The 22,846-nt window shown below is 38.6% G+C and overlaps 1 protein-coding gene across 5 annotated transcripts in view; it reads left to right on the plus strand.

Moving 5' to 3' along the window:
• Positions 1-378: 378 nt before the first annotated feature.
• erbin (erbb2 interacting protein) overlaps positions 379-22,846 on the plus strand; it is a 64,741-nt gene continuing 42,273 nt past the window's right edge. For 2 of the 5 annotated variants that reach the window (XM_023961204.2, XM_078955983.1), the window contains exons 1-2: positions 379-708; positions 11,430-11,489. The gene's annotated coding sequence lies outside the window, so the exon portion shown is untranslated. Of the gene's footprint in view, positions 1,124-11,429; positions 11,490-22,846 lie in introns of all 5 variants that reach the window. The other 3 variants (XM_023961203.2, XM_023961206.2, XM_023961205.2) reach the window with 2 other exon arrangements.

Consider the following 22,846-nt stretch of genomic DNA (forward strand, 5'->3'; position numbering starts at 1 on the left):
TTCTCTGCCTTGTCTTTATTAATACACTTTGGAATTGCATAAATAGAAAATATTTTAAATAAAAAAAACAAAGAAATGTAACCAAAAAATTAAAAATAAAGATAAAAAAGTGAATTCAAAACTTTTATGTGGATATACATTTATATAAAAATTCCAACTTTTAATTAATAATTTACAATTAGTTCAAAATCAAATAAATTAAAAAAATGTATTTATTCATAATTTTTAGACAATTCTGACTATCAGGTGGATCGACACCAGGGGGCGCCATAACATCGACGCAGCATCGGTGCATCTGTTTGGTACATGTTTAAACAGTAAGAAAACAGTCCTGTATTTCCTGGTTGGTTGAGTTATTGTTTGTCTTGTGTGGTAACACGCGCCCTGCTCATTTGAAAGGCAAACACCGCCGGGCTCGCGCGCGGGGGCAGATAGCAGCGGATCTGTCGGCGGGAGATAGTGAAAGCATCACCGAGGGGCTCCCGGTGAGAGGCTGGGAAGGAAAGCGACTTTCTGGCGGACAGCCCCCTTTCACCGCAGAGGTCGGGGACAAATCCACCGCTGCACTCCAGCCTCAGTGTCGCTCCGCTCATCTATGCTCTGCTGCGGGTTTTCTTTACGGTGATACGCGATGAAATAATGAGGAAAAACATCTGGGCGCGGCTCTCTGGAGACAACGAAGAAGAGAAAGGCTTTGCCGTGGCGGAGGTCGTACGCTTTTTGCCTTCTGTATTTCCTTGCTGATGATTGTCGTGGACATTTTGGAATTTCTTTAATGTTCCGTTTGATTACCTCGCACAAATAATTACGGCCACTTTCACTTATGTTTTGGCATGAATTTCCTTAACCTGGAGTTTCTTTTAGACACGAATAGTTCTGAGTGTGAAAACATTTGTAAACGTTGAAGAACTTGAGGGTAAAATGTGCGCACTGGGCCAGCTTCGAGTTGCTCTTTAAGTGGGGAGCGTTAGCCAATTCTTGCTAGCATTAGCCGAAGTCCATTCGACTCCCCCGAAGAATTAAGGTGACGCCAGCTCGTGCTCGGCTGTTTTCCCGTTTTCTTGGATAACCACGCATTTTCTACAATCTGGACACAATTGAATAAAATTCGGCGTCAATTAAGGTGAGTTTATATTTCCCCTGTTTTGCTTTTTTTGCCGTCTATCTTCACCGGGTATGCTAACAGTACTGCTAGCATTAATAGCATCACCGCCGTCCGTTCTGATACTGTTCGTTGATCCAATTGATTTTATGTTTCAAGCTGTTATCTTAAACCTTCCATTAGCTAATCTGATCTTTAAGGGTATATTCCTTCAACAACACTGGATTTATCACATTTACATGCAGTGTTTTGGGGAAGGATTTAGTCCGCTTCAACATCTGTGCTGCTCTGCCTCTAGTGCGCATTCCAACGTAAACAATGTCGAACACGTTAAAGCTGTCACCCTATACAGTCATTAATCTAATAGCTGCAGCATCCATTGTTGTGGAGCTCCCTCCCCTCCACGGACGGGATTATCTCGACCCTTCACATATCGGCGTTTTCATTTTCTCGCCACTCTGCTAATCAGATTATCATCCGCTTCCAAGCGCCGCGCGTGTTACGTGATTAAAGCGCTCCAGAGCGAGAGATGGAGCCGGATCTTTATCTCTTATTTAGATTCAACTAGTTGTTCCACATCGCTCCTGTGTTTTTCTGTCTCCTTGGAAATGTTTGGAGATTCAGCTGAAGGCAAAAAAAAAAAAAATAATAAATCTCGTTTTATCTCGTTTTCCCCCACTTCGATTACCATGAAACTAAAACCTCTAAATGTATCTGTAGCTTTTATTAAACCTTTTGCCTCATATAAAAAGCAAAGAAAGGACATTACATATGAATTTCTATCATCCTAAAAGCTTCATAGTTGGCATGTCCCAAGTAGGGCCGTGTTTAAATTGACAAGTCACCTTTCAGAAAATCAGTTGATTGTGGTTGGCTAAATAAAACACACACTCTATTGAAAATGGTGTGTTTAATGTGTTCTTGTGGCTTTTTTTCCACGATGGAGGACATGTGTATATAAAGAAAATTGATCTTTAGTATTTCATTATTCGAATGGCGATGTTGGAAAAAGCTTATAGCTGTGACGTAGAAGCTCCCCGCTCTGCTTAATTCCGAAGCATCCGCTTGTGGACGACTAGATCAGTTAATATCTTTATCTTCCTTTATCTTACTCTGGCATCTGGCTCGAAACTGGACAGCTGATGTCGCCCGCCATTTTTGTTGCAGCTGTAATGTGTAGTTGGGGTTGTGAGGGGCTGTAAGCTAGCGGGAGAGCGCGTTAACCGGGTGATGATGGGAAATGGGGGGGCGTTCTGCCAACATCTCGGAGGGCAAATTTCTGATGAACTACTGCCGCTCTGCAGAAACCATGTCATAGAAAACAACACAGGTTATTGTTTCAGGTTATCATCATCCGCAAATTGACAGGAATTCTGTGTCGATGTGTTTAGGTTCTGAAAAAATGACATCTGAAAACGATGTCATTTTAATAAAATGGTGCTGGTTATTTTTGTTATTGGTATGTTATTAAGAATGTCAAACCGAATGGTCATCACTCACACATTTCCACCTCCCCAAACCTGGTCGTCCTGTCAAAACGCTTGGACCCCCCCCTGATAATAGCTTTAAAATAAAAACAAATGAATGAACAAATAGTCATTACAATCTGCCATTAAGTATGTCAAGAACATTTCTATTGCATTGCTTTGTGCTACCTACTGCTGGAAGCATAACTGTTGCAGAACAGACATGGAGTCCAGACGGACATTGGACGTGTAAATACCAACAGTGATCCCATTTAAAGAGATTATTGCCCCCAACTTGACGGTTACAGCTACCTTAAAACCAAAGCCTTTAATCTGATGACTGGACTTGACATGCAGTTAAAGGTATACTCTGTCTGATTGGCTTTCAAAGGCCATCCTTCAGCCGTAAAACAGAAACAAAAGGCAATTGTTCGGGACCTTTGGTTTAAAAGTGGTTGTAAAACTGATTTTTATGATTATATTTACCTATGGAAGTTGTGTTTGCATTCAGACCTCATTTGTCAGAGGAGTTGGATGTTTTTTTCTATATAAAGTAGAGCTGTGCTTTTATAGAAGGCCACCAAGTGTTCAGTGAGATGTGTAAAGCCAAAGTTTGTATTTAACTTCCTTTAAGCTCCCTGTATGATCATTTACAACACTCCTTATCTAAAGATTAGATCAACCTGAGCTGAGGAGTTTCTAGCTGTTCTGTTCTGGCTGTGGTTTGAAACTTGCTCAACAGTTTTTGTTTGTCGTTTGCTACATGGAGACGAAGCAAAAGAAAACTCAATTCTTGCTAAGAAATGCTCTCCGGAAAGTTTGGTTTTGAGGCTAGACTCTCCAGACGCCCGTGGGAATCTTAAGTCATGTGGCCTCTCGTTGCAAACGTCACGGTTGACTGAAGATGAGCTGCAATGGCTGGAGTTTTTGTTGCTGATGGCATATGATCGCATTGCGTTGTTTCATGGTTTTGTTCTCAGAATGTGTTGTGTGAGGAAGTGAACGTGCTGTGTGTCTGAGTGAACACATGCGTGACCCAACAAGTGCTCATTTCCTCCGTCACGCCGCTTTTGGAGCAGATAAGGGCAAGCGCAGATCCAAAATCGGGCTGTCGGGGACTTAAAATACCCATCAAATTGTTGATGATGCATTTTTTTCTCGTCACTCATGTCAGTGCGGGAATTTGCTTCTTGCGAAACATTTAGTTGTTACTATTTAGGGGTTCATTTTGATTTGCTTGAGTAATATATATATTTTTTTTTGGACAGAAAAGCTACTGTCATGTTACTCACAGATATTTAAACCGTTTTTGTTTTTTAACTGGTACTAATGGAGTCAGTGATTTTCTTGAAGGCTGCTGCACGTTGTGCTGTACACACTGTTCACTTTTCCCACGCCAAGCCAAGTGAAGATCACTGATTTTCTGCACTGTTTCCCACAGAAATTGTAATAAAAAAGCCTCTCTAATGATTCCCTTCTCTCTCCCCCCACACTTTTCTTTTGTGCTTTCCCGCTGGTGATGTTCCCTCTCCAGTTACTCCTTTCTCTCGACATACCTGCATGCTGCAATCCAAGAGGCGTGGTTGGTTTCTGCGTCTGCCTCTACTCTGTGGGATCTAGATGTTTGCCTGGTTACAACAATGCCAGGGGATTGACTGCCTATTTTTTTTCTTTAATTCTTCAAAATGAGGGGAGCTGATTCTGTTCTCCAGCCAGTGAGACGCTACATTAAAGCTCCAAAAATGACGGCTTTTACGTTTCAGTGTTGATATTTTTTTGCATTATATGATCCATTTAGAGCCGTTTTTCAATCCTTGTTTTCAGATTTTGCTGTTATTTTTTCAGCCCATAAACACTTCATCAAGCCTGAGCCGAAGCTAAACACGAAAGAACCGTTTGCATCAACGTGTCAGCGGCGGAAAACGCGTCAAACTTGTAGAGTGGGGCTGTCTAAAAATGCAGGATTTGGAAGTGTTTTAGTGTCGTCCCAGAAGCTTTTCGTTTTATGGTATGAAAAGTTTTGACTTATTTCTCATTTTTAGAACCCTGTTTTTCATCTTTTTTTTTTTTTTGGTTTTCTGCTCTCTGAAAAAAAGTGTGAGGGCTTTAATCATAGTCAATTCTGTGAGATAAAAGAGAAATCACTGCTGATAAGAAATCCCGCTCTTGTTGGTTTTCCCACAAATCAGCCGCTTTATTGAGCGTCCTTTATTGATTCTCCTTGTGTTGGTTTCCTCCTCCTCCTCCTTGGGGTTTCTCTAAAGCTCACAGAAGAATTAAAGACACTAAAGCACATTATTGTTGCAGACTTTAAACCCAAAGCTGCCCTCTTTTTGGAAAGGTTGAGAAGCAGAAACGTATGTTTGGCTGCAGCTTAGTTTCACCAAACTGAGTTTCGCTTAAGAGCAGGTTCAACACAAAGAAAAGCCAGAGTAAAGTGCAGAATCAGTTTTTCCACATAGTTCTCATACAGCAGCAAGTGCTGACAGCTTTCTATATGAAGATGCAATGTGAAGTGTGCTTTACCCCCTCAATGCAAAATGTGTGTATTGATTTGAAATGGTAAATCTTGATAGGAGCCAGAGACCAGTTCCAAGCTGGTGTACAGTTCTTAAAAGACCCGCTCCGATAAAACAAATAACAAAAGTGTTTTTGGTGATTTTAACATGATCTTGTGGTATTTTTCTGATGATGGAGGACACGTACAAACAAAATTAAGTATTTCTTTATTCAAATCATTGTAAATCATGAGTATGTTATTTTATTTGGACAAAACAATGCCGCTTGAAAGAACCTACCGGTATTTGTGACGTAGAAAATACGCTGGGCGGCCCACAAGCCCCCTGTTCCGCTCCGTTCTGATTCTATCTGTACACAGCTAGATCCATGAATGTCCTTGTTTTCCTCATCTGAGCGGACATCTGGCGGAAACCGGACGTCTGGCTGGCTCCAATATTGCCCGCCATTTTTGTTGCACTTGTAAGGTTAGCTTGGGGGTGAGAGGGGCTGTAAGCTCGCAATAGGGTGAGTAAACCATTGGTTCTCAGTTATGGGTAAAGGCAAGGGGGGTGGGGTTGCTCTATGCCAACTGTTCCACCTCAACTCAGAGGCGAATTTCAAATGAACTCCTGCCACTCTGCAGAAACTATGTCCTAGAAAACGACACAGGATTTTATGATTTTGGCTAAAAACAGCATAATAATAATTATAAGACCACCGGGAACACTTTCAAAATAGATCAAAAGATGACCCGCGTAAGTCTTTAAATATGAGCTGGAAAGTTTGGCTGTAAAACAAAGAAATAAAGATGAGTTTTTACACATGCAAATCCTTATTTAAAAAATTCAATCTAAATCGAAAACAAACCACCAATATTTATGGATAGTATAAAAATAATAATACCCTAGGTTGCACGCCACGACAAGAATATTTGCATAAGCAAGCTTAGAAGCAAAAACTGTTTGGCTGCAAAGAGTTCTCCAGAGCATGTAAAAGCTTGCCGCACAGAAAATATGGTTTCATTGTATGCAATGGCTGTATTACCCTTGCACGTATCATCATGTTGCAGAACAGTTTAGAGATTAGTAACTCAAGTATCACTAGATGGTGTCCAACTGTTGCTTTGATCGCACCAACAATATGAAGGTTTGCTTTTTTTTCTTCTTCCATGAATCAGACAGACTTATTTTCTGAGGCATTACCGGCGCTCCACATTAGTCGGCAAATGGAACGGCTCCGTGGTGGCAGTCTAACCATCTCTGCAAATTGTTGCAGTAATTGAGGCAGCTTGAGATCTGGAGCAGGCTATTCTCAGAGCGGGGACATCCTGAACCGATATTCATAATTTATGTCAGATTTCAATCCAACTGACCTAACTCGCTCCCTAAAAAAATACAAAAACGCCCAAACTCTCCTCCTCATTCAAAGCCAAATTGCTCTTGATGTAATTAAGTAGTAAACTCATCGAGTCTCATTTAATCCTTTGTCCTTCGTACAAAGTAAAGCTGAATCATTTTGTCACACGCCTGAACATTTTTAGATGTTTTTTTTTTACTAGCAGCTGATGCTGAGTAATGATACAAATATGGAGTGAGTTGCATATAAGGTGTGAAGAGTGACTCATAACAAGCTCGATGAGTGTGTGTTGGCCAATTTTCAGTATGTCATGCTGGTGTTTTGACGTGCAGCATTTTTCTGCGTCCTTTCACGATTGGTCTGCTCTTGTGACCCACTTACCAAAGCATCTGCCCATGCTTTGCTCCACCTCAGGGTTTTCAGTCCTCACAAATACAACTAAGAAATATATTTAGAAAAGTAGGAAAGCTAGTCTTAGTTTAGAACAGAACAGTTTCACAATGTTTTGCGTTATCTATTGGGGGGCAAAAAGGTTTCTTAGAAGGAAACGTAAGAAATCTTCTGTTGTAATATCCACAGAATTTTGCGGTTCCTCTGCTCGATTGTGTTACAAGATGTAGCTCACATAGTTTGCATTGTGTTCACACTTCTTTCAGCTAAAAGTTATGTTTTGTTTGGTTAAAAACACACAAAATAATGACAAAGCCGGGATCTTTTTCCTCCAAACATGAATAGTAGAGTTCTTGATAAAAAGTTCTATTTTGGTTCAATAAAGTGTCTGTATATGTTAACTGTTAATCTTGCTTGTTTGTAGGTGACCAAGCAAAATTTTAGCTGAAATTTTTTTTTTCTTATTGCCAGTTGCTTCAAGCATTTAAACCTGCAATTTTGGGTCTTTTAGACTTTTGTTCTTTGTGGAAAAAAAAGTACTTTTAATTTATTCAGTTATTGTTTGAAGTGCTGTTAATAAAAAGGGTTATCATATGTTTAGCGAACACAACACACACCCCTTGTGATTGGACGTCTTTTTGTTTGCATCACATGTACATAAAAAACAAAAGGCAATAGAGACACAACAGGAAGACAAACTGACAAAGTTAGCCGATTTTGTACCTTTTTAGTTTTTACCAATACAATTTTAGTGAAATAAATAATGTTAATTGAACTATTAACAGTCTTTGATGTTTGGGTTTTTCTGTCATGCAAACTATATATTCTCAAAAAAACTATTTGGTTTCTGGTTCCTGTTTTATATTCTTTAAATAGTTGTACCTCTTGAGTTACAGTAACAACATTCTTCCTCCCCAAAATAGACTTATAATAATGATTGTTGTTATCCTCATTCATTTTTTTTGTTTATTTAGTTGTTGTCGGAATCATATATGATTGTCTTGATTAAAAAAGAAGTAGGTTTTTAAAACAATTTTGTCCTATTTTACGAAAAGGGATGCAGACGTTTAGCCGTGCTCACAGGTTGAGGTTTAGAGAATCAGAGTAGGTCTATGTTGGCCTTCAATCACTGCAGTGGGCTGTGATTTGAACTGGCACAAGCCGTTCCCAACCTCGGTTACTGACCCCATTTCACTATTGCCGGCTCATGAAAGTCATGTGATCCGCTGCCGTTTCGGAGTGCTTTTCTCTCACATGTGTTACCTTTGGTCAAAAAGGTAAAGGTTCTTGTGTGACGCGTGACTTTAAAACACTTTGTTGTACAGTGAGAAGCAGACCAGGCTTCTCATGTCCTTTGTTGTCAATTTTAACTCCAAGTCAGATATAATTAATGTAGATTTTTAAGGGTGAATCAGTAGGGCACAGGCGAACAGATGGGACTGAACAAGAGTTCAAATATTAGTTTGTTATGGAGTCACGAGCCTTGTCATGTCAAATAACGGCAGTATTACCATGGTAAACAAAACAAACAGCACTGTTTATTACTTTGTGAAATCTGTGTTATTGACATCCTTATCAATAGTTGTAAAGGTTGATTCAAGTTTTACTCAGAAAGTGAAATGATTTTTTTTTTTTTTTTTTTTTTGATTTTGTTATGTTCTTTGGGAGCTAAAACAACCACTGACATTGCTAATTCAATAAAATATTTATATTGTATTTGTTCATTTGAAAGTCTAATTCAATGTTTGGTTTGTGATCTAAAAAAAAAAATTCGTAAAATGCATTGACGTTTCAGAGTTAATGGAAACACCTTTAAGGTGAATTCCCTCCAAAATATTTCATAATGAGAGAAAATGACAGACTGCAAAGAAAGACGATGTATGTAGTGAAACTGCCCCAACACGAAACTGAATCTTGTTCATTTTCATGTCGCCATATGGCGGAAAGAACTTTGCTTTGGCTATGGACAATATCACAAATGGAAATGATGAGAATAAAGGCACCCAAGAGGAAGTAGGGCAGCAACTAATGAGAGTCTGTACAGTCCAGTGTGTTTGCAGCTGATTTGCGTGTGTTGGGAAGAAGTGAAAGGATCTGCTCTATTCTGTCGCTCCCCTTTTGCCTCCTCTTTCTCTCATTCTCCCCTGTTGTATAGATCTATTGTGATCATTGAGGGCAGAGGAGGAGTGATCCTGTCTTTTTTGCTGCTTTGTTTCTTGCATTTGCTGGAAAAACTAACACTTATCCAGATATTCAGTGACAAAACTGGTGTGCTGTCTTCCATTCTCTTCCTTATTTTTTGGCTTGTTGTTCAAGATTGGTTTAAGGTGATGTGTTGAGAAAGTGGCAGGTTTTTGCTTCAATTGCTCACCTTTTGTCTTGTAGTATCCGTTTTGGTGTATTTTTTATTGTCTAGGTTGTTGAAAGGGAATTTCTAGGTTTTTTTTGTTTGTGTGTCATTGCAGGAACGTTTCTATCTCAGTATCTCCAGAAAAGATTGATAAACTCTTATCTTGCAACTCGAGTGAAAGAATCAATTTCTTTGTAAACAATTGCTCCCACATTTTTTAACAAGGTTAAGGCGTTACTTGACTTGACACAGGAAATGTGTCAAATAGGTTGCCCTTAATATAACCCCTTTTTACAGCACTGTTAAATGCAGGTCTGAGTGCGCCTTTGTCTAGTAGTCTCTTGCAAAGACAGATGGACAGTGTGGCAAAGTATTTGTACTAAAGATGTCTTTAAATAAGGTACTACAGAAATATAATAATAATAATAATAATATGATAATGGATTAGATTTATTGCACTTTTCCAGACGCTCAAAGCGCTTACAATGTGTCCAATTCATTATTCACTCCTCATTTATACTTGGTGATGACAGAGGCATCATGGCTGAAGGTCCACTCCTACGGTCCCTCTGAGCATCACCAGGACATTCATACACCAATGGAGCCACAGTGGAGGCTGGGAGGGTGAAGTGTCTTGCCCAGTTGACTGGGTGGAACGGGGATCGAACCTTCGACCCTTGGATCATTGGACATCCTCCTCAACCGCCTGAGCCACTGCCGTAGATACTACAATTTTACATTCTACAACGTTTACATTTCTGCAACGTTGCTTCTTCTATCAGCCACTAGATCTGCCAGGCCTTGAACCTAAAGCACCACTATACCATTCTTGAGTTTTGGATCGGTGCTGTTGCACAGCTCTGCAAGTAGACTAGTACCCAGAACGGCACCAGATCACCAGAAGAGGAGTTCTTGGACTCTGGCACGGCCCAACTGGCGTGCTGTGAGTAAGTTCTTAGTGTACTCTGATGCAGTTCACGTTAGTGTGAAAGCAAAAAGACCTGTCAGAGTAGAAAGAAATGGACAAGAGGTGATAAAGTCCTAACCATTGTGCATTACAGAAATCTTTTTATTGTCATTGCTGCACAAAGTTTGACTGTTCTGGGGAAGAAACTGTTCTTGAGTCTGTTGTTGCGAGCCTTGCGAGATCTGTACCGGTGGCCTGAAGGCAGCAGTTGAAACAGGTGGTGGTTGGGATGGAGGGAGTCCTTGGTTTGTGTTAAGCTATTCTCATATAGCGAGAACTGGCGATGTCCTCTAGGCTGGGCAGAGAGGAGCCGGTGATCTTCTGGGCCGAGTCGATCACCTTCTCCAGCGCTCGAGCATCCTGTGTACCACACTGATGCAGTACGTTTGAATGCTCTCTATGGTGGCTCTGTAGAAAGTCACCTGCAGCTTCTTCTCCAGGTTGATCCTCCTGAGTATTCTCAGGAAGGTTTATCCTCGATACGTTGGAAAATGTCTTGTGGTGTACTGAGGGAGTGCTGTTCCTTATAAATATTTGTTAGTGAGAGGACTCACCAGTTCTCTCTGTCTGTCCTTACCAATACTGCCTCCAAATGAGCTGCTGTTGGAGCTGCATCATTTATCAGTCAGTGTGGCAATTGCCAATCTTTGGTTTTATTCTGTTGTGTGTAACCCTTGTGCTATCCTAGGCACTTTAACTAGACAGTGCTCTGAACCTTTTTTCTTCAATGATTTGTGATGGATTACATGAAATCTTTCCACCTTTATTCACCTTTGTCATGGTAGGGAGAACACATCAATGCAAGGGTGGGGTCATCTGAGACAGCACAAGGGTTAAAAGCAAACGAACCGATTGAAAGTTTGAAGGTTATCAGCATTCTTCTGCCATTTTAACAGTTTGTTTAGCTTTTTATTTGTTTTTATTTTTTATTTGTAAAAAACTGGATGTACACATGGATGTAATTACAGTATGTTAATAGTACTAAGAATATCTTTATTACTTTAGAAATTCTTTTAATAACAGCTTTCAGGAATGAGCTGCAGTTCCACAAAGTAGAACTCAACTCCGTGTCTTTGATTGATAACATAGGTGTCTCATAAACCAGAAAAGGATGGTTATTAATACTACAAAACCTCTGTATGGCAATGTTTAAGATGGCTGACAGAAGATTAAAGAACTTTGTAATGCTACACTGCATTCTTTATACACATTCACACACATGTATTTAAATTGAGAAAACTACAATTGAGATTTTAACTATTAAGGTTCTAACCTAGTGTTTTCTTTTTGTTTTTTTAGATAAAGTTTGTTGGATCTACCATCCACTGGAATCCTGGCACTTAAGTCATAAATGACAAGGTATGTAAAGCAAATATTCACTTAAGTTGAGGTTGTTTTTTTTATTGCATCACAAGTTTTTATTTTCTACTCAATCCAGCTGTGTCTTTGGTATACAGTCCACATCAGTGCCTTAATTCTATTACACTGTATTAATCCCTTTCAGAGAAAGTAAACCATCCTAATTATCAGAAAAGGTCTAAACTGTTTTAAGTATAAGGCTTTTTATAAAGCTTTTGTGACTTTAAATATATTTACCACATAGCTTCCTGTAGTAGCCCTGGCCTTTATTCAAAAATGTATTTGGACGGCCTAGTGTTTAAAAGAGACCGACAATCTTTTTAAAACTCTTTAAAAAGCTCGTTGGAGACTAGCTATTATATGCCTCCCAAACAGAATGTGCAAGCAGGGTACACAGTAAAACACGGTAGGGTAGTGTATTTATTGCCACATGTTCAAAAACAATTTAACAATGGTGACCTTGTATACAGTATTACCGTAAGAAGGAGAAACGGCTACAACAGGCGACTACTGAACTTTCTTGCCAAAGATGCCACCAGCACTGGCCTGCGCCAGTCTGATTTCGCATTAAAGTACCCATCAGCCCAGCACGTCGCCCTGTGGAACTTATGACATTAGATCAGTTAAGACACAATAGAGTACGGTGCCTTATATCTCCTAAAAGCAGTCCCGACTTTTAGTTAAAAAACTATTTGGGCGTTAAAAAACATAGCTTTTATTAGAGATCTAGAGTTTATTCAAACCTGGCATTAATTGGAAATGTGCATCAATAAGAGATGGGCTACTACTAGAAGATATTGGGTGTTAAAGATTAGCATAGTGAACTTAAGGAGGCTCCACTTTGCTTTCCAAAAAGCTACACTTGATAAATAAGATCTGCATTTCATCTGCAGTAAATTACCAAAAATACTTTATCCCAGATCCTTTGTAGCTCAGTTTTATCTACTGCAGCCCTACTCCTTCATCTTATATACGTCTGTCCCAATTTTTTTTTTTTACCAGTGATGTTTTTTGTGGCAAAATCTGGAATTGTTCAAGAGGAAATCTAGTGTCTCTGTGACATTAGGTTCCATTGTTCATTCATAGAAACTCAATTCTTAAAGGGCCTATATCATGCAAAAATATCTGTTTAAACGTATTATAATATTAATTCCACATTATAAAAACAACCCCAAAGTGGAATTTTGATTCTTTCACACATTTCTGAGTATTCTTTTAAAAACCTGCACTCCAAGCACCATCACCTCCCAATCCACAAAAATGAGTGGATTCTCACATTGTGAAATTACAAAGTGAGGAACAGCCCCTTCCAAGAAGAGTCTGAGGTGCCAGCACCGCCCCCAGGCTAATAGACTCATCCAAGTTCTCCATGGAGCTAGTGGTGATCAGCTAAACACTTTCATTTTTTATGCATAATCTGCACATCCACTTATGCAAAAGTTCAGAAATTATTAGTTCTCGTGGGCGAAATGCAGACACACTATAGGTCTTCATAGGTGGCACCCACAAGGAGTGAAAGGCGGAGCCTCAGAGATACTCATTTTACTCTCAGGTAGGAAAAGAGCTCACAAAAATAACTAATATTTCATTAAAAAGTCGTTCCTTAGTGTGCCAAAGGTAATATATTATCATATCTATGGATATAGTTTCCTCTGAAAGGCTTAAGAATACAAGCCCTTTAGGCTCCAATAAGCTCTGAAAATTGGTATTTGGCAGCTGTTTCTGTAGATTATTGGCAGTTTTAGAACACGCTTGCTTTTCTATGCATTTTTGTTTATTTTTTCTGATGCACAGGACTGTATTCGCTGGAGATTTTTTCCGCAGTAGCTGAAAGAGGCTTCTGTTGTTGTGTATTTGCATTCTAGTCATGATGGCTTTTGCTTTCAAGCCTGTGGCATTTCTCTTTTGTCCTGATGGTAACATTTTCCTGTTTGACTGCATTGCCTTGAACTTTTAGCCTTTGCATGAAATGCTCCCACAGTGTTCATCTAAATTTCAATTCAGACCTGCATTGAAGTTAGCAATCGTCCTCATGTTCATAATAGAATCGCCACATTAGACGAAGCAAAAGATGATGGACTTCCGCATTATTATGATGGAGCTTTTGAATGTGCGCACATGTTCGGCTTTGATAATTGAACGTGTCCTGCCCTGGCCTGATATAAACTTTCAGTTTAGTATTACATACTTGATTTAGCTTGTCTAGAAGAGCAAAAACATTGATTATTTTCATGAGAGTTCATTTTTAACAGCCCTGACCATATTTGAAACCTTGTTAAACTTTAAAAAAGTAAGTAGATTACACATTTACTTGTTTGCCTCTAGAAACTGGTTGTTTTCTTATATTTTCAGAAAGTTAAGGCAACTTCCATGTTGTTTCTGAGTCCATGACTTGTGCTCTCAAGGCCAAACATATAAAAATTCCATTAGTTTGTGATATTGTCCAAACTCTCTCCAGCCAGGCCCTTTTTTTCAGCCTCTCAGAGAACAATGATTAATTGAAATATGAACTCCACTGATGGCAACATTTTTTGCAAGAGCTTAACCTTGGGAACTTATTTGGCAGAACTCAAAGGATTCATAGTTTCATTCTGGGCTTCAAAAGGAGAGAAAATGAGCGTAACAGCTGTAACTAGTCGTCTGCAGAGTGGGTGTTATGCCATATCTTTTTGAAGCATCTTTATGCGTCGTCACACATATGTTTATCCTTTTACGCCACCTTGCTGTACTTGAATCATCACAATGTTCAATACGATCAAGTGCTTGTTTTAAGGCTTCAACCAGCAACTTTTTTTTAATATAACAGGAGACATTTGTCAACATCTAGGAAAAAAATGGAAGAACAAGCCAAGTGGAGTTTTTTCAGTCTTCACGGTGCAGTTACAATTGGTCAAAGCAATGTTTTCATTATTTCTTGTTGTGAAGGTCAAGAATTTTATTTTGTGACAATTTGTGATAGCAAACGACCTCAAATCTTTAATTAATGCATCCAAAACATTCACCCTTATAGTATCATTTACTTCTCTTTGTTCCAATATCATAGTTTTTTATTTGTCTGCTACTGTTGAGTTTCATTTAACGACTTGACGTCTTAATGAGGGGAAACGTCAACCGTTTCAGTTATCTGCAAGATAAACATTGCAAAAATGTCATGTTTGCTCATGGATGCATGAGTTTTGACCCAAATGTGTCTCACCTGGTTATTGAGACTCTGCTAATTGATTCCCCCTGTCTTTCTGACTTATGTGGACAAATGCACAAAATAAACGAGCAGATGCCTTGAACAGTGCCTGTTTACTGGGAAAGATGCACATTTTAGATCCAGTTATTAAAAGTTTCCTTTTTAATGATTTGCATACTTTATTGTGATCAGGATTTCAGGATTACAAAAGTCATGTGGTTTATGTGTGAAACGCTGATTTGGTTTCTTTCATTCTTGAGGATAGGCCATGGTCATAAGCAGAATTATTTTAAGATCATTGTAAGATGAATGAGTTCAAAACATCAAAAAGCCTTGTTATATTTTTACTAAATTTGGCAGCCTTCAAACTACCCCAACTCTTCAACCATTTACGTAATTAACATAATTCCAACAGATTCTGAAGCTGAGAAAATAAGCTTTGGGCTGATTATGCTGCTTTTCTACACTTCAAATTATTTTAATTGCATAAACGATTGAAGGGCATCCCACTTTATTTCAAGATGTTTTCTTTAAGATGAAAACGGTCATGTTTCCAGCCCCCCCCCAGCTTGTTTTCTGGAAATGGCAAATTAAAATCTCGTTATATCAAGAAAACCAGAATGGCTCTGTTCCTTAAAAAAACGCGTCAAAACAAAACAGCCCTGCATGAACGTAAAACGATAATCTATGGTGACATTGTACTCTAAAAATCCTTATTACTTTAGCGAGGCGTAAATTGTGTTAATGGTGTCGGCCATAAATAGCTTTCAAAATAGCCGTCCATTTGACAAGAAGATTAACAACATTCAGTGATCTCCGATGTAAAACAAAATGTTTCTGTTCTTAAAGTTTTTATCTGGGAAATACATCCTTTGTTTCCTTAAAATAACGACTTATAAATGTATAATCTCTGGAAAAAAAGCTTCAAGAAAAAATATTGACAGAGATTACCTTTGCTGTCTTTTGTATTTAACTTGACCTTATATTTAACTATAAACAAACAGAAATGAAGCGACATAGTAAAAGTACAGATCTGGGGTTAAAATATTATGTTTTAAGACTCTTAAATTCAACGTGAATCAACATTTTCCTCTAATTTTTCCTTTAAAGCTATTACTCTTCCCTTTTGGTACATTTAAGAATTAGTATCTTAGAAACAGAATAGAAACGCATTAAAGAAATTAAAGTGCTAATTCCAGCTGTCTGTTGTTCTTTATGTATTTCTAATCCAAAAAATGTTGTTTTCTTTGTAGAACAGGGGACATTGTCTTGTTTTCATAGGGAGCTGCTCGGGTCGGCTGTAGTTTAGCTGCTATGCTGTTTTATAAATAATAGGAGGCTTTTTTTCCAAACTGAATAAACATTTAAAATGTGAAATTACTTTAAAGTTTTAAGTAATTATTAATTGATAGAAAGATGTGATCACCAGTCATTGATAATTTACTGGATCTCATTTCCTTAAGGAGGTAATGAAGGAGATTTAACGGTAGACTAGAATTAAGGAATTTCCCTTTTCTTTACCTGGTTTGGTGTTTATGCATAAATGTAGCTGGCCTTCAAAAATGTCTCATTTGATGTGAACTAAATAATGTCTAAGCTTTTAATCCTTTGCAGCTGGTAAACAAATGGGGTTAAAAGTGGCACCCAGCAGGATAGATGGGATGTTTGAGGTAGTCTAAAGTTAAAGTTGTTTAATTTAAGGTCAACATTTGTATTTCAATTGGTACAACTTGTTTTCCATTATTTTCAGTTGCAGAGAACAGTTTTAAAAAGCTAACGTTTATCCTGTAAATCAGTCTGACAGCCATGGTGAGCTTCCCCAACAGACGAGCCTGAAGTTGAACGTCTCTGCAGAACTGTTGTAAGTCTTCATTTAGCCAGGAAGTGGTTTTCAGAGACAAAAGCAGGTACGTCAGATTGAGACTGAGGTTTTGATCAGGAAGCTTGCATAATTCACCTTGACGCCATCCGAGTCGGGGCTCATATTGGCTACTAAATTGAACGGTGCTGTTATTTACGGCCTTTTCCTCTGGTTTGTCGGTGAATTCTTCTGCATCATTCACTTGTTGTCTTTATAAATCACATTCAGAAACACCTTTTATGGCTTATTGGCTTTGATCTTATCTTCCTCTATCAATACTTATACTTCACAGCTCAGATTAATTCTCAAGAATCTTTACAAACCTGGAGGCTCGTCAAACGTTTTTTGTTTAATCACTAACCGGATGTTTAGTGACTCACCAGAGACTTTTTTTATTTGTGTTACCACGTTTGCCTTTAGGTGATCCATCATGTTTCTAACATTAAGAGCAAAGCCTAAACTAATTAACTTAAAACAAGGCTGCATTAACTTGCTTCTACGTCTAAAGACAACATGGGAATTATTCATTAGAGTAATTATTTCGGGCATCTTAAACAGGAGTGAACCGAGCATGTCCTTGATTCAGATCATCAATCCCCTCTTCTCTGAACCAAATTGATTGTGTCCTTCAGTCACAATGTTGTAGAATTAACCTTTATCACATTTTTAAAGACATTTAATGGTAGTTTTACCATTTTTGCTCAACAAATGACTTTGTAGCATATGTTTTTATCTGTCACCTTAAATAGACAAGAAACAAAGATGTCAGCAAAATCCAAGCTTCTGCTCTCAGCAGACAGATGAGCGCACAGCTAGTGATGTAAATTTACCCTGGATTCTGACATTCTGACCACATTTCTTTTTGACAAAAGTTCACCTCCTGTGTGCAGACACTGCATGTCTCACTACAGCAAAGTTATCACGCAACGCATCAACACCTCTTAGAGGGACAAACCACAACTTTTTCCATGCCAGACTCTTAACTTTTCACTTTTTGCTCACTTTATATTGTTTATTTTCACCTTCATTTATTCTGCAAAAGCACTATTTTTCATTACAGATTAAGAATGTGTTTGATTTAAGTGATTATAGTGCAGATGAACAGAAAAAAATCTTTTTTGGTCAGAATTTCTTAGAAAAGGCATCAGGTCTCATGTATCAGACTACTACACATACTGTGTAACCACATTTTTCAATCAAAGCAACAGTTCTTGTTATGGGTCTTTAAGGATAGTTAAATTTATGAATATTTATAAATTATTTGTGTAGGTAACATCCAAAAATCAAGCCCGTTTGAAATGTGAACTGCTCTGAATGAAGGGTTTTTATTTAGAGTCTGTGTTGAGAAAAGGAAACCGGGAAGATGCTGTAAAAAAAAAAAAAAAAAAAAAAAAAAAGCGGTTGGATGCAGATCGGATTACTTGCCCTCATTTCACCACATAGCCAAAGAAAACAGTGTTGGGTTTGTTTTAAATCGCACCAGACCACTGAGACCAGAGCTCACTGGTGAGAACAAAACTGGAACATCAGGTTCCGCTCCGCTACACTCCCTGTTAGTGATACTAAAAACAGGCTGGTCTTGCTACCTGATTCAGCTCTGTTTCCAGCCGGCATTACTTGACTATTTTCAGGAAAAACCTTTTTTTTTTTCGGTTTTTTTTTATGGGAATCTCTATTTTTAGGCGAAACAAATGCATTTGGCTGCTTGCAGTTGTAACAAAAAAAAAGTGTGTATGTCAGCCATTGTGTTTCCTGTATAAACATGGCTCTGAGTGGCTTTGCTTCTGTTCTGTTGTTTTAACCCAATATCCCTCTGTATTATTAAAAAGTAGAACTGCTTGTGTTGTGCCAGCTGGAGTGGCCAATGATGCTGCTCAAGCTTTCTCTCCCTCAGAAAAGGTTTCTACCTTATGACTGCAATAAAATTTCACTGCAACCCAGCTTTAATAACAAAAAAAAACATATTCAGGGGAAAAGTAATTATTATATATCCAGAAAAGTTCACATTTGTTTCATTGGATGTTTCAGGGTTGATTATTTTTAGTAAAGCACTAAATTAAATACTAAAAAAAATTTGGTCTGTGAGTGGACAAAAATCATCAAAATAAACAAAAGTCTGAGTGACTCAAAATGGCTTGAAAATTGTAGTTTTTTTTGTTTTGTTTTTTACATCTAGCTATTGCATACAATTTAGAAGTATATACATTAAATTAATTAAATCACACTATCTGTGACACACCTAGGTGTGTGAAATTTGTTCTCCACGTTTGACCCAACCCCTGGGGGAGACACAGCCACGCTCAGGTGGATTTAACCCCCCCTATCCAACCCCTTAATGCTGAGTGCCAAGCAGGGAGGCATTGGGTCCCATTTTTCTTTAAAGTTTTTGGTATGAAGTGGTTCAAACCCACAACCTTCCAGTCTAAGGGCGGACACTCTAACCACAAGGCCACTGAGCTGGTAGTTAAGGATTTCATTTTTGCAATCCTGCTTTTCATTTTCCATGTTTAGCCAATACTTATAATTAATAATCAAAATAAGAACCTTTGATTTTTTATATTGCAAAGATTTATGCCAAGTCTGATCTCAAAAATCCACCTTTTTGTCATGATTGTGCTCCAGTGCTTCCCTTTTTAACTCCTTAATAGTGGAACTCGACATGTTCTCCTTCTATCAGTTTCCTTGTGCTGGATTGTTCTCCTGCTCATACGTTTGGATTTTGACCCATTTCTCCACCATGACCTGACCATATTACTGGTAGTTATTCAGACTTAGTTTTCTGTGTTTGGATCTGGAATCATTTTATGGATTGATTTTGTTTGGATTTCTACGGATGGATTATCTTGGACTATTTAAGGAGCGCCAAGCGACACCACCTGTTCCTCAGTAGAAACCACCGGACTTAAGAACCAGCAGCCGCCAGCTCTCATTACTTTCCTCTGCATTCAGTCAGCTTCCTGCTTCTACCCTTAGGCCACCTGTTGTCCTTCACCCATCACTCCTTATCTAGCATATGCAGCATTTCAGTCCCCCTTCTGCTCCTGATCTTGCCCAGACTGCTCTCTGCTTGCTGGAAGAACCCCTGAAAAGTCCCAGACTCACTGTTTTGATTAATTACATTTTTGAGCCAAGAACACACTTCTTTTCTTTTTGAGCATCCTGTCATTTCAGGTTCCAGACAAACGGAACACTTTTGGTGAATTACCAAAAACTAAATCGGCGCTAAAGCAGTTCCGTTCCAAATAAGGTCAATTTAATCAATTTTGAGAAGACTCAAGTCATTATACTCTAGATTATTCAGTGTTTAGTGAATTTAATGACATTTTCTTCTTTCTTCACACAGAGGAAACTAAGAGGGCACTGGTGTGTCTTTTTCTTCCTCCATTGTTGTTGTTGCCATAATCTGTAATTTAAAATTTCTGCTGCAGCCCACCAATCCTTTTACAGGCCACACAATCCGGATCAAAATCTGTTCTCATAAACCACGAGCCATTGCGTCCTAATCCCATTCTGGCATATCAACCAGATGAGTCCTATAAATAAAGCAAGCTGTCAAAGGATGTGCTTGTTTCAGTGACTTACAGACCTCAACGGTAACATGCGTCCTTACAAAGACTGTTCATTTATTTGGTTATAAATAATTTTGCTGTGTCAGCCATAAATCTAAAGCTAAAAATGTCCTAAAAACCCAAAATGAGAGGTGAACTGGGGATTTAATGTTTTCTTTTTATTATTTAAGTCAAGCATCTTTGATTCAAAGTTTTACTTTATTTAGCTTGGGAGTTAAGTGGCAAATGTAGTTCATATCCAAATTCAACTGTTTATTATTTTGAGTTGCCTTTTGGTCAAAGTTAATGTCTCATTCTCTGCATTTGACCCATCCCGTGAGGGAACGGTGGGACACAGCCGTGCTCGGGAACCTTTGATAGTTTAGCCCCCCAATCCAACCCCTTAATGCTGAGTGTCAAGAAGGGAGGCTTTGGGAACCATTTTTAGAGTCTTTGGTATGACTAGTCCATAGATTTGAACCTACTTTACCGTTAGGCCACTGAGTTTGTTTCCTGTTACTCTGTTTAAAAACTCAATACCACATACTTAAACAGTTTTAATGCAGTTTTACAAATTTAGCATCTAAAAAAATGACACGCATAACCTTTTTTTTAATCTAAAATAACAACCTTGGGAGGCTTTTGTGGCTTGCTCCTGGTTGTCATGGTTACATACTTTGTTCCATTTGCCTCACCAGTGCATTTCTAATTTCACCTCTTAAATTCTTCTATCACATAGTTTTGTTGTGCACTTTTTTATTGACCCTGCATGGCTTTCTGGTAAATAACTTGTCAAATTGTTAATGTTGATGTGTATAAGTATTTATTTAAAAAAACAACTGTCAATACTTGTAAATAAACAATAATATCTCATAAGGTCATATTTTGGGATTGCAATTTACTGTTATTTTGTAGAAGGAACTGGTCAAAACATTGTTGCTTTTTCAGGGGGTAAAAAGGATCCCTTGGTTGGCTTAATGGAGAATCAAAATCCTGGCGATTCTGATGTTAAAGGGCTTGTTCTACCCTTGACCATAACTTCTCTGACCCAGGAGACGCTTGCGTTGCAGAGATTTGAAAAAGGAAACTGGTTTTCTGGCTGAGGAGGAGAATGAAGTGGAATCTGAGTGGCTCGCCCTCTGGACTATTTCATTCACTGTCGTACGAGAGAAGCTGCAAGGTTCATTGCTAGGCTGCAGCAGAGTCACATGCTTGCAATTCTCACAATCCCACACATTTAAAAAAAATGTATGAACAAGTAAAGCCTCTGTTTCAGTGTACTCATCCTGTTCTTGAGCAAGAAAACTTTGTGTAATGTAGACCAATATGCCTTAGGGTTCATGAGTGTCTTTATTTAAATAAAATATTTGTCATTTTAGAGAAAATTCCTCTGTGCCCAAAGTGTACTGTTGTATAACAGACTGTGGGAATGTGAAGAACAGCTGATTCTCAATGTTCACTAATAAGCTTAATCGTCTGCCATCAGCTGTTCAGGGTAAAAAGAATATATGTTTATCTTGGTCCTCTGGTTGTTTTAAGGAGCTTTAGAAGTTTTTTTGTGAATGAAGTATACTTTATGAATTCTAAATTGTAATTTTATGTTTGATTCTGTCTGAACTTCATTAATATTAGGGTTTCAATGGAAGAGCTTTGTTGAGTTTCACTTTTGGCATACTTTACTTTTGTTGGTCGCGTGATTTCTATCACGTCTGTCGTGTGTGCTGCTGGTTTTTGGGTTGTCCCGGCCTATGGAAGGTCGTAGAGAGGAGCGGCCAAATCTGAAGGGGAGCGCAGGTGTGTCTTCCAGTTTCCTTTAGGCTCATATGGCCGCCTTAAGGGACTTTATCAAAATTTAATGTACAGTGCCACACTCTACAGTCGTTATATGGTGCAAGTAATGGGTACTTACTGACCACGTGCAAATACTGCATGCACGGGGTGTGCACGTGGTACGTAAGTGCCCATAGGACACCCACGCAAATTAACAGTCCGCTGCGCACAAGGAGCCCGTTCTTATCCTGTGAACATCGCTGACGGGCCCCTTGTGCAGTCTGCACAAATCAGACTCCATATGAAATGCCTGGATCCTAGCAATATTACCCCTTTGTGTTGTATGAGTGTTTGCTACAACCTGTTACCTCCAGGATTCCCATAGAAAAATTATGCTTGAACATTTGTGGGCTCACTGAGCGATCTTCAAGCTTGCTAATCCATGTGGGACACCTGCCCGTTCAGTACAGGTTTGCCGATTTCTAGCCCACCGACTCCCTGTATCCATGTATCCTGTATCCATGAGGACAGTTGTGCATACCGCTTTAGATGCATAATATTTGCCCAAGTTTCTTTGTCTAGAAATTAAGTCAGATTAAAAATCAGTGTTTTACGAAAACATTTTAAGGATTAAAAGCAAACTTTTGCTGTTTCGATTCCCGTATGAACAACACTGCTCGTCTGTTGCTCCCAATGTTTGTGTTTATGTGTTTAACCCTTTAGTTGTTATAATGTTTTTAACTTTTAATGTACAGCGCCTTTTTTGAATGCGGTCCAGTTAAGTCACCATATAAATAAACAAGCACTTAATAGAATAAAAAAAATTGTATTTTAGATATCAGGTTTGAGAGTGGGTTTGTCCCATAGAGTGTATAATCAATGGACGAATCGAGGTGTGACGTCACCCAAAGAAAACGTTTTACCTCCGGCTCTCGCGGAATAAGGCAAAATTCCACACCATTGCTTCCTGATAGGGGTGCCACCGTGTTGCAACCAA

The sequence above is a fragment of the Oryzias latipes genome, chromosome 12, assembly GCF_053564925.1.
Source record: "Oryzias latipes strain Hd-rR chromosome 12, Olatipes_Hd-rR_3.1".
Classification (NCBI taxonomy): domain Eukaryota; kingdom Metazoa; phylum Chordata; class Actinopteri; order Beloniformes; family Adrianichthyidae; genus Oryzias; species Oryzias latipes.